At 49.5% G+C, this 18,544-nt stretch overlaps 1 pseudogene; it reads left to right on the top strand.

Moving 5' to 3' along the window:
• Positions 1-1,120: 1,120 nt before the first annotated feature.
• LOC146177656 (uncharacterized) lies at positions 1,121-3,374 on the top strand (annotated as a pseudogene).
• The last annotated feature ends 15,170 nt before the right edge of the window (positions 3,375-18,544 follow it).

Below are 18,544 nucleotides of genomic sequence, written 5' to 3' on the forward strand. Positions count from 1 at the left end.
GAGACTCTTGTCCCAGACGATAGACTATTTCATCATTAGTAGCAACAGTAAAAAATTCTAACTCTTAACGACTTCTTTTGCGAAAGCTTTGACGTTGAGTGCCAGCATTACCCGCCGGCTTTCCCCAAGATTGAGGTACGGAGGTACAAAATACATGCCCGTTGTTGTTGTTAAGAGCTTTATTTTTCCAACGGTGTAGGAGGCCCCCTGCTCCCCGCCCCCGGCACGCACAGTTCTCGTTGATGACGCACGCTACAACCGCACAGTGCTTGCAATCGTCACGACATTCGTAGCGGGTACCGCACCATGCCTCCAGTAACTTCCGCGGCGCTGTCGAAAGTTGCACCGCAAACAAGTGTTCGTCATGGTATTAAACTGTAAAGCAAAAGCGCGAGGAAATTACTATGCTGCTGTAATCAAACAGCAAGAACAAAAAATGAAACGGCGATCAATCTCTTCTCAGGTTCTCTCTGCACTTTCAATGTATGGGTATGAGGTGTGAACGCAATAGGTAAATGAAAAGCTACGTTTACAACATCTTTCATTCATTTAATTATTTCTTAATTCATCATCACATATCCGACTAATGCCCTGAGAGAATAAATTTCGTATAAAATAAATTCCGTCTGCTCACGTGAAATTCAAAGCTGTGTGCGCGGGTGTTCCGTCGCGAGCGGCGCGCACTTCGCGGCGACGTCGACACCATTCCCGTTTTAAACATGAGCATTCTCGAACAGGCGGTGTCCTTTCGTCAGTATTGGTTTTCGGAAGTAGATCTGAGGACATTCGATTGCCTTAAAACCGCAGAAAATGAGAGCCGAGATGCTTCCAGCCGTACAACGCGAACGCAACCCGTCCGCGCCGGCCTACTCAGATTACTCGGCCCCGCCGTTGGCGGCGCTGAACGCTGCGCTCCACTAGCGCCGCCTAGCCACTGCAGGTTGCCTATAGCAAACTTTGTGCAACGGTTAGCCACATTGGAGCCACTCTCTGAAGCCAAATTGAGCCGATGCCATCCAGTCCGATTTTGGTGCTTCGTTATGGTGGTTGAATGGCATTGCTGTTTTACGTCGCTTCTGCACCCAACTTGTTGCAGCTGAAGCATCCAACTGCAAAGAAAATGCCTGGGAAATGCAAATTTCAAGGCGCGTGGCTTCACAACGATGCTTACAAAGACTGGATTACACCAGATACGACGAGTGAGCACCGCGCAAGATGCAAGCCTTGCAGCAAGACCTTCGATATCATCACCATGGGCGAGTCGGCGTTAAAGAGCCATATGAAGAAAGCCAAGCATGCTGGTGTCATGAAGATTGCAGCCAACAGCTCGGTGAGAAATTTAGTTCCAAGTACGAGCCAACAGTCAGCCGTTCCGCCTCCTTCGCAGTCGGGAATGCTAGACGATGCTTGCAAAGCACATGAACTGGTGACGAACGCAGAGATTCTGTGGACTTTGAAGGTTGTCACATCGCATTTCTTCTATCGGTCATCATCGGAAGCAGGCCAGCTATTCCAGCTTACGTTCCCGGAGAGTGACGTGGCCAAAGAAAAAATGGGCCTACGTGACATGCCATGGTCTGAGGCTCTTCTTTTTATCTGCTTTGCAGCGGCAGATAAAAGATTGTGATTACTACGTGGTACTCTTCGATGAGTCCACGAAGGACTATCTCCAGCGGAAACAAATGGATGTTCACATCCGGGTTTGGAATTCGTCTCACAAGGTGGCAACGAGGTACTATATCGGTGTTTATGGGGCACTCGACATCCGAGGACATCCAAAGAAAGCTGCTGAGTGCGCTCGAGCCTTTCCCTCTAGAGAAAATTCTTCAGATTTCAATGGATGGTCCCAATGTTAACCTTAAGCTACTCATGAATTTCCAGGAACACTTGCATCAAGCGTACCAAGGTCAGTGTCTGGACATTGGGACCTGTAGCCTTCATACCATGCACAATGCCTACAGGGTAGGTATTACAGCAAGTGGGGAGTTGACTGTCTGTTCTCCAGTCTGAGCGCGCTTTTCCATGGTTCTCCTGCAAGGAGGGAAGTCTTCTCAGCAGTTACCGGTCAGGAGACTTTTCCCTGAACTTTGTTGTACGTCGGTGGTTGGAGAATGTCCCTGTGATAGAGAGAGCCTTGCTATTGTGGTGTGATATTAAGCTTATTGCAGCTGCAAAGAAGGAAGTAAGCGCCCCAAAATGTGGATCATTTCACAACTTATGCGAGTTCGCCAGTGATGTATTGCGCTAGCAAAGCTTTAATTTGCACTAGGTGTGGCCATGATCCTCAAGCCATTCCTCACTGAGTACCAAACAGAAAAGCCCATGGTGTTCTTTCTTGCAAGGGACTTGGAAACAGTAGTCAGGAAGCTACTGAAGAAGTTTCTGAAGTGCTCGGTCTTGTCTTCAGCAAAAGGAATTACTGGTCTCCTGATGGTTGACATTGACAGCACCGAGAACCACACTTTGCTTGAAAAGGTGGATGTAGGCCATGCCACTGAACAGACTGTCAAGAAAACTAAAGCAAGTCAGAAGGATGTGTTCCAGTTCCGCATGGAATGCAAGCACTTCTTAATCAGTGTGACAAAGAAGGTGCTTGAGAGAAGCCCTCTGAGATTCTCAATCGTTAAGAGTTTGTCCTCTCTGGACCCACGACAAATGTGTACTAAACCAGATGAGCGCGTGGCCAGCTTCAGAAGAGTGTTGGATGCCCTCATTACAGCAGGCAGAATGTCTGAGCCCCAACGAGACAGTGTACTGGGGGAGTACACTGAGTTCCTGCAGGACAAGATGCATAACCTACGAATATTTGAGAAGAATGTAAACACTTTGGACGAGTTTTTGAAGTTTAATTCATCATATGGGGAACTCTGGAAAGTTGTCAAGCTTTTGCTTGTGCTCAGCCACGGGCAGGCCTCTGTGACGCGAGGGAGTGTGAACCGCCAGGTTGCCGCAGAAAACGTGAAGGACCTCTCGTATATTTTGCAACGTATTGTACGCGACGCTATGGAGAAGGCAGGGGGCGTTTTTAATGTCCCTATTACGAAAGACCTAAGTACTGCTGTATCAGCTGCCCGGCAGCAGTATGCTGCACACCTGGAGGTAGTAAAAAAAAGAAGCAGTGTGATGATGTCAGAGAATCAGAGACGCTGCATAGACGAAGAGATCGACGCGATGAAAAAAAGAAAAAGAAACTCGAGGCAACAATAGCTGACCTCCAAGGTTCAGCAGATACGCATGCTGAAAAGGCAGAGGCAGCTGATGATCTGAAGTACATTGTCAGATCCAATAGTCTGGGGAAGGCTGCACGAAGCAAGACTGAGGAACTGTGCAGCCTCAACGAGAAGATTCAAGAAAAGCGGTAGGAGCTCCCTTGAAGTTGCCATTAGCTGTTTCGCAGAATGGATTGCTATTCGACATTGGTGCAATGCATTCCAGGGTGTTTTTTCAAGACGGAACATTTTTCAATTATATTGGGTTAGTGCAATACTGGCTTTATTATGTTGGCTTAGTACAATGTTGGCTTAGTGCAATACAAGCTGTTTCTCGAAATGTACCTTTTTCGATTTTGTTCAGTAAAATTGGTACCTGATATTTAAAACTGCTGCATGTATCATGTTGAGTCCTTGAAAATACTCCAGCTGGGTCTTGAAATTCCTTGAATATTGTTACGGGGATGTACTTAATGTAACGGCACTGCGATGGGTTGAACTCGACGCTATGACTTCAGTAGCCGTGCAGTATTCACTCTGTCAGCGTCGTCCTCTTTCTCAACGCTTCGTCGTGCCTGCGTTCCTCGGTCGTCGTCTTCGTCAGTGAGCACATCACTTTTGCCCCGCGTTTCCCGGTAACACTACCCCCCTCGGCAAAAGGCAACGTCCCGGTGCGTATTAGGTGTGCGGTGTGGAGGGGGAGGGGAGTAATATGGCTTGAGGCAGGCGACATGTACGATTTCGGAAGTGGGTGTAGCAGTCGGTGACTTTGGGTGAAGCGGTGCAATCTCATAGGTCCCGTCGGTCACTGGACGTAGTACATGGTAAGGACCTGTGTAGTGGGGCAGAAGTTTTTGACACAACCCCACACGGCGGCACGGAAGGCAGAGCAAAACCAGAGATCCGGGAGGATAGTGCACATCGCGATGGTGAGCGTCGTAGCGGCGTTTTTGAGCTTCTTCAAAGAGGGTGAGATTGTGACGAGCAATCTGGCGAGCAGCGTCGGCTCGGACGATGGTATCACGGGCATAGGTTGTGACAGGGCCAGTGGCGGAAAGCAAAGTGTCGAAGGGCAGTAAGGGGTCTCTTCCAAAGAGAAAGATAGAATGGAGAGTACCCGGCAGTGTCATGACGCGAAGAGTTATATGCCAAAGGGACAAAGGGCAGACTAATATCCCAGTCGCGATGACTGTCGGATACGTACATTGCGAGCATGTCGGTGAGTGTGCGGTTAATACGCTCCGTAAGGCCGTTCGTCTGAGGGTGATACGCAGTGGTGAACTTGTGCCGAACGGAGCAAGAACGAAGTATTTCTTCAACAACACGGGAAAGGAAACAGCGGCTACGGTCGGTAAATAGTTGACGGGAAGCACCATGGTGAAGTATGACGTCCTACAAAAGAAAGTCAGCAACGTCTGTGGTTGGAATGGCGCGAGTGATCACGTACCGCGTGGCATAATCGGTGGCCACAGCGACCCATTTGTTTCCTGACAAGGACTCGAGGAACGGCCCTAGGAGGTCAAGGCCAATTCGAGAAAATGGCTCAATCGGGATAGCAATCGGCTGCAGGTGTCCAGGTGGTAGCACAGGGGGTTTCTTCCGGCGTTGACAGAGGTCGCAAGCGGCTACATAACGTTGGACAGAGCGGTAAAGTCCAGGCCAGAAGAAACGCCGGCGCACGCGGTCGTATGTGCGTGAGAGGCCAAGATGACCAGCTGTAGGGGCGTCGTGCATTTGTTCGAGAACGGCACAGCGTAGGTGTTGGGGAACAACCAGCAAGTGCTCAGCGCCATCAGGTCGCATGTTGCGGCGGTATAGCGTATTCCTATGAAGGAAGAACAGGGCGAGGGAAGAGTCACGGTTGTGTGTGCGGAGGTGGTCGATAAGAGAACTGAGGGTTGGGTCCAAGCGCTGTTCATCGGCTATGTGGGAAAAGTCCGATATAGAGAAGACAGAGGCCTTATATTACGTATATACAAGACGCTCTGGCCCTCTGCAGAAAAGTGGACAGAGACATACAGAACCTGATAAGGTGGGGCACATCCTCAAAGGCATAGCCGACGATGCCTTCAATCGTCTACTCTGTCGGGACTGTTCCACGGTTGACTCCGCTCTGCAGGTTTGTCGACATTTCGAGCAGGCCAAACACAAACGCATTGCACATCACTTCAATCGGCTCTCCAACACTGCCCCTAGCTCCACGTGCGAGGATCTGCCGACCCTAAGGCAACCTTTCAACACTGAAAATGTGACCCGCATCGTGCGTGTGAAATGGAAGCGCTCGTTCCTGCTGCATCCAACCCGCCCTCCTCGGATAGCAACCTAGCGATGATATCCCTCATTCAAGCCGTCGTTCGTCAAGAGGTTTCCAACTTGGGCGTCCCCTATAGCCACACAGTGAAACACCCCAGTTCGAGCCCCGTCCCTCCCATGGTCGCCACCGCTACGCCCCGCAACACCTACACGCCACGCTACCGATACCGCAATCCTGATGAGTGGCGCACCCCTGACGACAGGCGGATCTGTTTCACGTGCTCGCGTATTGGCCACATCTCTCGCCACTGCCGCAGCTACTGGACATCACCACCCCGACGTTTTCCTTATGTGGACCGCTACTCCAATTATGGTCACCACCGCTTCACGCCTCGTTATGAGCCGCCCCGCACCGATACCACTCCGCCTCCTACTGTGTCCAGTCGCTCTCCTTCCCCGCCAGCCCGCCGTTCCCGTTCACCTCTTCCTACCCGCAGTTCCTCGCCGTCCTCTGCCGGCCGCTTCACGGGAAACTAGCCAATGCAGCTCCCGGAGGTGATGCTGCATTGGTACCCCGACCTGGAAATCTTCTACTGCCCATTTCTTCGCCCTGTAACCTCCTCTCCCTGTTCGTGGATGGTGTTCCCGTCTCTGCCCTCATTGACACTGGTGCCCAAGTCTCGATCATGAGCTCATCGTTTTGCCGCCGCCTCAAGAAAGTAGAGACCCCCGGCGCTTCGCCCACCGTTCGTGTTGCCGATGGCAGTACTGCTGCCGTCACTGGGCTGTGCACTGCCCGAGACACCCTTGCCGGTCATCACATCCCTGTTTTGTTCACCGTCCTCAACCAGTGCCCTCACAATGTGATCCTTGTTACCGGGAAACGCGGGGCCAAAGTGATGTGCTCACTGACAAAGACGACGACCGAGGAACGCGGGCACGACGAAGCGTTGAGAAAGAGGACGATGCTGACAGAGTGAATACTGCACGGCTACTGAAGTCTTAGTGTGGAGTTCAACCCATCGCAGTGCCGTTACATTAAGTACATACCCGCCACAATATCCTTGAATTTGCCTGTTTTGAATTTGTATGAACCCTGGCATGGGACGTCCCATGATGGCTGCTTGGTATTATGCGACTTCAAGGCTGTGGCTGATTGCCTTGGCAATAGTTGTTAGCGTGATGTCATATTTGTGCAGTGCGCTTCATCGCAGCTGGGAGGACGACATACCTTCTATTATCTGTGAGGCAAGTTCTTTGTCGATGTCTGGGAACTCGCAAGTCGCTGCAAGTTTTCTCAGTAGTACTTGAAACTGGTTTAGTGGTTCTTCCGGAATCTGTCTTCTTGCAGAAAAACGTGATGCTCGTATACAGTGTTCTTTTTGAGTGCGAAGTGGTCTTTCAAGCATGCCACTATAGTCTCCTAATCCTCTCCCGTACCTGTCAGTCAAGAATGTGCCATAAACAGCCTCTTAAGCATATCTAAGCAGCATGGTGCGCTTGTAAGCAGTGTCAGTGATGTTTGCGGCCAGAAGGAAGTCGTCGAAGTGGGTTTACCATTTTAGCAATCTCTGTTAGCAATATTGAATCCAAGTGTGGATCAAAAGGCAGAAAGCTGGGCATGAGTGTCTCCTTCATGCTTCTTTTAAATGTGGTGTGGTGAGCTGATCTGTATTATCTGTGCGTGACGCCTCGGCACATAGTTCGAGTCTCTCACGATGTGTAGTGCAGCAGCTTCTCATCCTTGCGCTTCACATCTTTCCGTTCGGTATTCAGCCCAGCGCCCAAAACATTCTCGTCTTCTGACATCTCGGCTATACACCATAAAAACACCCCCCCCCCTCCCCCATGGGGAAGCATGTCCCAGTGCAGGTAGAGCATGACCGGAGCAAGTCAACAATTTTAAAAATGAAGCAAGGACCTCGCTTTGTTAGCAATTGATGGGGAGCACCATGAAGCAGGATGACATCGCGAAGAGGGAAATCAGCAACATCGGAGGCTCAGCTTGTCGGGATAGTTTGTATGATAGCATACCACGTTGTGTTATCAGTGGTGACTGCAGTCCATCTGTTCCCGGAAGTCAGATCTCGGGAAAGGCCCAAGGAGGGCAAGACCGACGCGGGAAAATGGTTCAGGAGATACACAGTGCGGCTAGCGGTGGACCATGCTAGCATCACTGCAGTTAATGTGATGTATCACAATGAAAGTTTGGCTGAGAGGACAGTTGCCGAAATCGAATATGTCCTTGTAGGAATCCAAGAATTGCAAGAGGGCACGGGCGGGGTCTGGTGGCAGATCCGTAGCAATTATTACAGAGGTAAGGTTGGAATAAGAAGTGGCCTCGAGTGGGAGTGCACAATGATCAGGTTGGAGCTTGGGTGTGACAGCAGAAAGTGTGTACTCGGTAAGGGGAACAGATGTGCGAGTGCAATGCCTTGGGGCAGGACTTGGGCAGAGAAGTTGAAGTTAAGAATCAGAAGGTAGGTGCTATTGGCGATGATGTGACGAAAAATGACACCGCTGAAGAACACAATCAATGATAGGGCAAGTGAATCAGCGCCATCAGGGACATAAGGTAAGATGGCGTCCAAAGTCAGACTCCGCCCGCACCACTAATGTATCGCGGGGAGAGAAAGTTCCGCAATTCGAAAAATAAATGAATAGGTCAATGAGACAAGAGGTTTTGATGGGAAGTTATTAAATAAAAGGGGAGTGGCTACTAAAGCGACCCACAGCCGAGAAAGCGGGCCCGGGGAGACCCCACGTATCTCCCCTGGGAAGTAGCGGAAGGGAGAGGGAAACGGAGGCATGGGAATAGCAGCCTCGGGAGGCAGGCGAGCAGATTTCAGCAGTGAAGAGACAAGGCTTCTTAGAGGCGCTGTCAGAGCAGAGCGGGAGGGTACAGTTGAAAAGGGTAGCATGGGCGGTCAAAACGTCTGCGCCCAAAATCAGTCTATAATGGTGACCAGCACAGGAGTAGTGCTGTCGACAATGCTAACATGAGCAGTGTACATTCCAACGACAGCAGCTGCACTGCCATGGTGAGTGGCTAGACCTGCGCAGGTCTGGAGTGTTGAAGGCGATGGGACTGTCATCACACGGCGATGACAGGCGGGGTCCGTAGTCGTCGCGTCGATCATAAGAAGAGCGAGGTTGAGGAGACTGAAACCAGCGGCTGCGGCAATGGCGAGAAATGTGGCCGACGTGCGAGCAGTGAAAGCAAATGGGTCATCCGTCCGAGGTGCGCCATTTCGAAGGATATCTGAAGCGGTAGCCCACAGGGAAAGGCTATGTTGGAGCAGCAGCAGCAACTGTTGGTGTGGCGTGTGGGAAACAAGGTTGTTCAGAGGGTCTAGCGGAGTTCAGGCCCGTGTTTGCCAACTCCTGGCAAATTATTGCTTTAATAAGGGCGATGGTGCCTAAGGTAGGCTCAGGAGTGAAGGCAACGAAGGTCAGAGCCTCTATTCCCTGCGCACTATCCGGGTTACATTTGCTGTGTGCAAAGGCTGGTGCAGTGCAGGTACGTCTTCACACGAGGACGCAGCAGCCGTGTTGGGAAGTCTGTCAAAGCGGGCTGTAATTCAGCGGTGTTTAGCTGGTTTCAAACTTCCGGCAAACATGGAGGACAGAGCCAATGGTAGTACAGTTTTTGCAGAGTAGAAGAATAAATGCGTCTTTCAGGCTATGGCCCATCTTGTCGTTCTCTGACATGACGCTGTCCACTTTACGGCACAGCGCTTAGACATCCTGAATGTACGATATGTACTACTTCGTGGTTCACTCAAGCAAGATTTTTCTTTGCACTCGTTTTGAGTCCAATTGGCTTTTCAAATAAGTATTTCAACTTCTGCTTAAAAATATCCCAAGATGTTACATGTCCCTCGTGTGTCTCGAACCAGACTCGTGCCGTTCCCGCCAGGTAGAAAATCGCATTAACGAGCTTAACAGTAGCATCCCAAGGGTTGTTCTTGCTTGCCTGCTCATACGTGGGGAGCCAGTCGTCGACATTGACCTCATTCGTACCGCAAATTGTGCCTGATTCCTGAGGCTGTGCCATGACAACGGCGATGGCAGCTTCGGGAGGCAGGTGAACAGATTTCATCAGCGCGGAGACACGGCTTCTGAGAAGCGCTGTCTGAGCAGAACGGGAGGGTATAGTGGATAAGGGCAGCATCGGCAGCCAAAAAATCTATGCTGAGAATCGAGACAGCGGTCTATAAGGGTGAACAGCACAGGAGTAGTGGTGTCGACAATACTAACATGAGCAGTGTTGTCGCTGTGTATAGGGATGTGTTGAGTGGCATAGTTAGACAATCAATCTAGTGGCCGCTTCGGAGCTCCAGGTTGTGGTCCAGGGACAGTTGTACCCAGCACACTCCATCAAACTGTTACGGGGCGTTCTCGAGTGGTAAGGGTCTCATTTCAATGTCAGGAGCACCTCCGAAACACCACAGTACACAAACACAACAGCTTCAGGCTCAATGTCAGTATCCCTCCCACTCAAAGGGCTTCAGTAGAATAAAAAGTAGCGGATGGAAAGAAATGCAGGTGAAACTATGACCAGCAGTGACAGTATGTGCAAGCTATCTACATATAGATGCAAGTCTATATGTAGTACGAAGTCCAATGGCTCACGGGGAGGATAAATAAGGCATTCAGGAGGGTTCAATAAGTGTAATACAGTCGAACCCGGATTTATCGAACTCGAAGGAGATCGCGGAATAGTTCGATATATCGATAATTCGATATACAGAAATCGGCTTGGGACGGCACTTACGATGCGAAAAAACGATACCGTATTTGTCGCGTAATCAACTCACTTGCATAATGACCCAACCCTCGACTTTTGCACTCGAGAATTTTGAAAAAAAAAAAAGCGTTAAGGCCAGCTCGCTCCAGCGACGAGCGGCAGCGACAGAGCAAAAAATTTCCAACTTGTTGGAACTGCGTCCCTCTGTCGTTCCAGCCACCGCGGCAGCTCAAACCAAGGTTTCTGTGTCGCCGCGGCAGAAATCGCCAGCGTTATCGCTTCCATGTTGCACTCCGTTTCGGTCGTCTCATCCACAGCTCATTTCTTGGCAGCGTGCCAAGATGCTGCGCAGCGATAACGTCGCGGTGTGTTTATCTTTTGATAGCTCCTGCGGCGGCGGGGAGTGAACTTGGCAGACTGCCCGTGATGGCTAGATTGTACAAGCCTGGTTCCATTTATCACGCCGGGCTTGAGGCGGGCGTAGTCCACTGCCACAAAATCATTGGAAAGCGTGACTGCACAGAAAAATAATATTTTTATTGGAACATGCATTCTGCAGAATTTTGTCAATGACTGTACATGTTTGCAAGAAGACTACAAAGCTCTTTTCTGCCATTTTGCATGATTAAAAATTTTTTTACTAAGCGTTTTGTATCTTTCTTTTCTAGAGTAAAGAGTGTGCACTATGTACACTGGTAAGAGTGTACATAGTGCACTGTATTGGTTGCCGGTAGACTACTTAGAATGTCAGAGAATGTTTTTACAATACTTCGTGCTGCTCATAGTGCTATAAGTTCACACGACCTCTGTAACTTATTTAGGGAAATATTATTTGTGAGTACAGTTATGTAAAAATAATCTTAAAATTTTTTTGTGGTTACTTTTATGAAAAGAAAATCTACCTATTTTTGTCCTTACACTAATGCCACAATAGCCAAAAAGAAATAGGAAACTCTATTTGGTGAAATATTGTCTAGGTATTTTGACAACTTAATTTTTCCCCATTTTCTTTTGTTTCTTCTTTTTCAGTGTGAATATTCTTACATAGTTGTACAGTAAATGCTCATGTTTTGAGAAATATATCTAGCTGCCATAGGCACCATGGCCAAATTGTACCACAAATCATTTGCAGCTGTTTTGGAAACTATTGTGACAGAGTTAGGGGTTGGAAGCTTAAAGAGTTGATCAGATTATCAGATTACTCATCTCAAGTGGAAATGTTGGCTAGCTTTTTCAACACTTGGTGAAGGCCTTTGCAGGCTGCTAACATCCAGAGCAGTTCTTATATTGTAGCAATTTTGGGTGTACACCGAGCTTAATTGGTGTGCTTGTACTACACGTTCTGTTTATTCTTTTCACTTAATTTTGTTGCAAGAATGAATGGCTAAAAAGGCGCCAGCCTAACAGGTTTATGTCAATGTGCATGGAAAGCAATGTTTAACCTTCTGAGTTTACCTGACCCTTATGTCAATGTGCATGGAAAGCAATGTTTAACCTTCTGAGTTTACCTGACCCAAAGGAATTTATTTCACTGACAGTGTAATACATTTTCATTTGGCAGGTACCTGGCAAGCGGTGTCCATACCCAACAAGGTATACAATGGGAGTAGATCGGAAGCAATTCACGTGGCATTTGAAGACATTTTGCATTAATGTCCTTGACCTGACAGAGGGATTTTGTGTGGTTTTCTGTATGTACTATAGCACTGAGTACTTGCCAGCCTTGAAGCACATGTTTTGTGTGATTCAGCACCTGCTTGAAATAAAAAAAAAGCAAAGTTGGGTGCAAGAGCCCTTCACTGCTAACAAAACTTAGAGCCCAAGCTGGCAAAAAGCATGACTAATTAGTGTGTTTTACAGCTTTAATTAAAGTGCCCTCACAAGTGCAGTGCACATTTTCAGGGCCACTGGCTATTACACTCCCTAAGTGGCATGAATAATCCCCCACCACTCCCCACCTTTGTGAAGTCATTCTGCTTTCATGTGTGTGTTTTATTTTTGTCTTATATGCTGTGTGTTAGACACACTCCGTATGTATAATCATTTAATAAAGCTGTCAGTTTTCTACAGCCTCGTCTCTTGCAGAAATATGTTCACCTAAGCATGCACTGCATTATGCAGACACTGGCGGAACTGCCACACAGTTAAATGGGCGATCCTAGTAGAGTGGATTTTAGAACCATTCTTTTAATGATCACCCAAACACTTCCTAGGGGTTTAGCAAAAGGCTCGGAATAAGGATTGCTTTTATTACTTTCACATGAGCTATCCGACGCTCAGTGAATGCAATGTACCTCCATAATGTGAGTCTTCTCACTCTAACAATAAGCGTCACGCTGAACCTCTGAGAAGCAGCCAGTTGACCACCCTGAAGGATCCAACGCCGCAACTGTCAAAAGAGTCAACGAATGCAATGTGACTCTCTAGCAAGAGTCTTCTCACTCTAAAAATGAGTGTCCTGCTGATTTTCTGAGAAGCAGCCAGGTGACCACCCTGAAGGAGGCAAGACAAAAACTGTCAGAGGAGTCGACGATTGCAATGTGACTCTCTAGTGAGAGTCTTCTCACTCTAAAAATGAGCGTCCTGCTGATCTTCTGAGAAGCAGCCAGGTGACTACCCTGAAGGAGGCAATGTAGCCACTGTTAAAGGAGTCGACGACGGCAATGTGACTCCCTAGTGACAGTCTTCTCACTCTAACAATGAGGGTCTTGCTGAATCCTTGAAAAGTGGCCTGGTGACCACCCTAAAGGAGGCAATGCGACAATTTTCTATGGAGTCGCACTTACGCTGTTTCGGCCAGTGGAGGGTCATTATGTATTTTGCTCGAAGGGAGTCATCGGTAAACCCCAAAAAGGCATCACATATGTGGCAAATTTTGACTACCCAAAACGAGTCGATAAGAACTCCTTTCTTTTTTAGAGTGTAAGAGGGGAATGGCGAAAGCCTACCCTTCCTCTTCTATTATCTGCCCTTCATCATTTGCCTCTTATCGGCTTTAGTTGCAGTGCTACATATATATTATAGTGAACTAGAATACTCATCTAGTGGCGCGAACGGAGGCGCGCGCCAGCGGAATGACTGAAGCAAAACGACTCGCCCCCGAGAGAACTGGGAGGCGACCCTGTCCGGCTGCTGCACCCTAGAGTCCCAAAAGGTATTAACGCAGCGCGCCCGGGCTGCGGCAAACGCCAATGGAGTGCCTGTCTAGGCATCCCACCTAGTGTATATACCTCTGTAATATAATAAATGTTTTCACCACCACCACCACCACCCCATCAAGGGGCGCTGTCGCGCCATTTACTAGCCCCGCACCGCTGCCTCTGTGCTGCTTAGGGCAGCCGGTACGGCTCTCGGACCACGTTCTTCGGGCGGTCATTTTTAGTTTCGGTGTAGCTAGATGCGGCCTACTTGCGGATGCGGCCTGCTTGTGGGCACGGCCTGCTTGCGGACTCAGCCTCTGTACGCGGCATGCGGACGCAGTTTGCGGACAGCAATCTGTGATCATAGCGAAGTAATGCTTTCACATTAATAAATCGTCTCTTGTGTGCTGTCGGTCTGACTTTAGTGCTATGTAGTCCGTACTGAGGGGCACGATGTCGAAGAAGAATACGGACTTTCATTGGATTGCGCCGGGCTGTCGGAGCGGTTACCTGGGCGCTCCCAAGGCGTCTTTGTTGACCGCTCATAGAGACGATGACCTCAGGAAAGGTGGGAGCGCAATCTTTATAAGAAAGACAAACCACTGACAGAACCTTCAGCGGTTGCAAGCGTCATTTGGAGCCCGAGTGCATATTGCGGAACTACGTGCACGTCATAAACGGCTCCAAAATGTTCTAGCCTCTACATCCGAAGTGCGACTTCCTTGTGGAAAACCGTCTCTGGCACCTGGTGCGATGCATGCCTAGACTCCTGCCTATAGTCAACTAGAATATTGTCCGCAGGTAAACAAATTTAGCCTTAGAGGGGCGTGTAAATAACTGACATCCACCAACGAATCAAGCATTTCACACCGCCCCATCATGGTAGCAGACAACACAGAACGACACAGTTTTTCACCACTGCTGAACTGCTCAGAAAGCCAAGGTACAAAAAAAAGATAATTAGATAATTACAGTGAAGCTAGTTAGACAGCGGCATGCAGGATTATTTACTAAAGAAGCATAAACGCACCCCAATGGGGCAACGACACAGAGAAACACGCACAAGTGTCTGAAGCAGCAGCAATGCAGCCGCTAGAAGTTGCAATGGACCCATCTCGGGGGTTTCTACGCCAAGGAGCACGTCTGCGTCCCTCCGTCGGCGCCACTAGGACAATATTCTAGTTCAATATATATATATATATATATTTTAGGGGTGTGTTTATTCAGATGGATATAGCCGCTCAGGAGGAACTCGCAGCGGAGCGTCCGGCGTGGCGAAACAGCAAGGCAGCGACCAACTTCTTCGTCCTCGAGCGCGCCAGCACGCGAAGCATGGCAGTGCCTATGATGACGAAGTTTACCACACTGCAATATATATATATATATATATATATATATATATATATATATATATATATATATATATATATATTGATACGTGACAGAAGGCTAGTACCACAACAGGGGAAATTTCGAGAGACTAGGTGTTCAAGAAAGCACCCACCGTTTTCTTCAGCTTCGTCGTCTCTCACTCTGTAGTCCATCGTCGTCCTCTTTAGTGGCATATACGTAACATTACCCCGGCACGAAAAGCACTGTCCTGGTGCGTACTATGTCGAGGAAGTACAGCTGGAGTGGTACGGCTTCATGCGAGCGACATGAACAATTTCTGTACGGGGCATATCGAACTGCGGTGTGGGTGCACAGGGGTGACCTCGTATGTCACGGGAGTGACTGGCCGTAAAACACGGTAGGGGCCTGTGTAGCGCGGCGAGAGCTTCTCACAGAGCCCATTTCTACGAGCGGGAGTCCAGAGCAAGACAAGAGAGTCCGGAGAGTAGTGGACGTCCCTATGACGAGAATCATGGCTGCGTCAGCTCGGGATATGGCGTCACGAACATAGGAACTTGCATTCGCGGTGGGAGGCAGTACGCTGTCAAATGGAAGAGAAGGGTCACGGCAGAACAGGAGATAGAAGGGCGAGTATCCCATTGTATCGTGACGGGAGGAATTATACGCAAAGGTCACAAACGGTAAGGTAATATCCCAGTCACGGTGCTCAGCCGATACATACATTGACAGCATATCCGTGAGTGTGCGAGTGAGGCGTTCGGTGAGGCCGTTCGTTTGTGGATGGTAAACGGTGGTGAAGTAGTGCTTAATGGAGCTGTATCGGAGAATTTCTTCGACTACTCGAGCAAAAAAGCAACGGCCACGGTCAGTGAGCAGCTGGCGTGGTGCACCGTGGAGCAGGATGGCGTTGTGGAGGTTTAACGCTCCCACGACAGTTGCACAGCTGGTGGGTATCGCTCGTGTAACGGCGTAGCGCGTAGTATAGTCCGTAGCCATTGCAATCCATTTATTCCCCGATGCAGACAGAGGAAAATGCCCGGGAAGATCAAAGCAAACTAGGAAAATGAGTCTATTGGGATGTCGATAGGCTGTAGGGATCCAGCAGGCACAACCGAGGGCTTCATCCGTCGCTGCCACCTGTCAAAAGAAGCCACGTAACGACGAACAGAGCGGTAGCGGCCTGGCCAAAAAAAAGCGCCGGCGGACGCTATCGTATGTACGAGACACGCCAAGATGACCCGCTGTGGATACGTCATGCAGCTGTTGAAGAACGGTGGTGCGCAGGTGTTCGGGGACTACGAGCAGAAGCTCAGCGCCATCTGGTCGCATATTGCGCCTATATAAAGTGCCGTTGTGGAGCACATACAAAGCAAGGGTAGCGTCAGGGTGATGAGTGCTGAGGCGGTTGATAATGCCGCAAAGCTTGGGATCTAATCGCTGCTCATAACGAATTTTTAAAAGGTCAAAGATCGACAACACACAAGGGTCATCGTCACACTCACTTTCAGACGGTGGATCTACCGGGTTGCTGGACAGGCAATCGGCATCAGTGTGTAGCCGGCCGGACCTGTGGACGACAGAAAAAGTGTATTCCTGAAGACGCAGCGCCCAACGCACGAGATGACCAGTAGGGTCCTTCAGCGAAGATAGCCAACATAAGGCGTGGTAGTCGGTGATGACGGAGTACGGGCAGCCAAACAAGTAAGGGCGAAACTTTGTAATGGCCCACACGAGAGCTAAACGCTCGCGTTCTGTGATCGAATAATTTTGCTCAGCCGCTGAAAGAAGGTGACTGGCATAAGCAATGACGCGAGTGAGACCCGTCTACTTCTGGGCGCGAATGGCACCAATACCGTGACCACTGGCGTCGGTGCGTACCTCCGTTGGTGCTGAGGGGTTGAAGTGTGCCAGGACGGACGGGTTGGTGAGGGCTGCGATTAGCGCAGAAAAGGCTTGAGGTTGTTCTGGGGCCCAGCAAAATAGAACGTCGTTCTTCATAAGAAGGGTGAGTGGACAAGCCGTCTCCGCAAAGTTGGGGACAAACCGCCGAAAATACGAGCAAAGGCCAAGAAAACTGCGGACGTCACTGGTACAGCGGGGTATAGGAAATGCACTTACAGCACGCATTTTGTCGGGGTCAGGTTGAACGCCGCGGGCATCCACCAAGTGTCCGAGTACCTTGAGTTGACGTCGGCCGAAGGTACACTTGTTTGAATTCAGCTGAAGGCCAGCTCTTTGGAAGACTCCAAGAATGGCATCAAGGAGGTGAAGATGGCTCTCGAAGGTCGAAGACAATGACGTCATCGAGATAACATAAGCACGTCGTCCACTTCAAACTACGTAGAAGAGAGTCCATCATACGCTCGAATGTAGCGGGCGCATTACACAGGCCCAAAGGCATCACCCTGAATTGGTACAGGCCGTCGGGAGTAACGAATGCGGTCTTCTTTAGGTCCCGTTCGTGAACCGCGATCTGCCAATAACCAGAAGGAAGATCAATTGAAGAGAAATAACTGGCATTGTGCAAGCAGTCGAGGGCATCATCTATCCTGGGAAGTGGGTAAACGTCCTTCTTTGTAACTTTGTTGAGGGGTCGGTAATCAACGCAAAACCTCCAGGTATTGTCCTGCTTTTAACAAGTACGACCGGTAACGTCCAGGGGCTGCTCGAGGGCTCTATAATGTTTCTTGCCAACATCTTGCCCACTTCGTCTTGTATGACGCGACGTTCAGAAATGGCGACTCGGTAAGGTCTTCTGTGAATTGGGCTGACGTCTCCGGTATCGATATGGTGAGTAACGAGGGACGTTTGTCCCAACGGTGGGTTACCAAAATCGAAAATGTCATTGTACGAGGCCAGAAGGCTGGTAAGTGCTTGAGCACGATCAGGACACAAGTCGGGAGCTACCATTCCTGATATTCGGGCTTCCGTAGGCGGGGATGGCGCAGGCTGTGTCGATACTCCAGCACTAGGGTCAGGTGAAAGGCACACACATTATAGTCAGACAACGGGGTCAGTTCGGCGAGAGAAATGCCCTCAGGAAGAACTTGTACAAAAAAGCTGAAGTTCAGGACTGGAAGATAAGTGTGGTTATTCGCCACATGCACAATATTGTGAGGGAGAGCTATGCTACGCTGCAGAGTCACATCGGCTAAGGGGGAAACAACGTAGTCGCCACCAGGAATGGGTGGAAAAGGCGACGTGAGCACATACGCAACAGCTTCAGATGGCAGACGAGTAAATGCAGCGGAGCGAAGACGGAGCGTTGAAATTGCTTGAGCTTGTTCATCGGGACAACACGGCAGGTCTAGATGAAGCAGTCCAGAAGAACAGCCAATGAGAGCGGAGTGTGCAGTTAAACATTTGAGGCCTATTATAACGTCTTGAGGGCAATTGGTGAGGACTGTAAATAACACAGGGATGTTGCAGCTGGCAATGCTAATGCGTGCAGTACACATACCAATCACAGTAGCTGTGTTGCCATCCGCAACACGAATGGTAGATGAGGTGGTGGGTGTTAGAACGTTCTTGAGGCGTCGGCGGAGGGAGGAACTGAGGACAGAAACGTGGGCGCCAGCGTCAAAAAGTGCCGAAATTGGGACTCCATCCACAAGAATATCAATGAGATTACGTCTTGATGCGGGGTTCAGAACCGAGTTGGCAGTCCGGGTCGATAATGTAGCGGCATTTCCGAGCGCTGTATTCGCTACTTTCCCGAGTAGGTGCCGGCGTATGATGGGGAGGAGCCCCGACGAGGTACCGGTGAACGGGATCGACGAGCCCAGGGAGATGGTGATCGGCTGTAGCAACGAGCAGTTGGGACGGTTTCGGTGAGAGGC

Source organism: Amblyomma maculatum, chromosome 10 (genome assembly GCF_055883805.1).
Source record: "Amblyomma maculatum isolate TAMU_Amacu chromosome 10, ASM5588380v1, whole genome shotgun sequence".
Lineage (NCBI taxonomy): Eukaryota > Metazoa > Arthropoda > Arachnida > Ixodida > Ixodidae > Amblyomma > Amblyomma maculatum.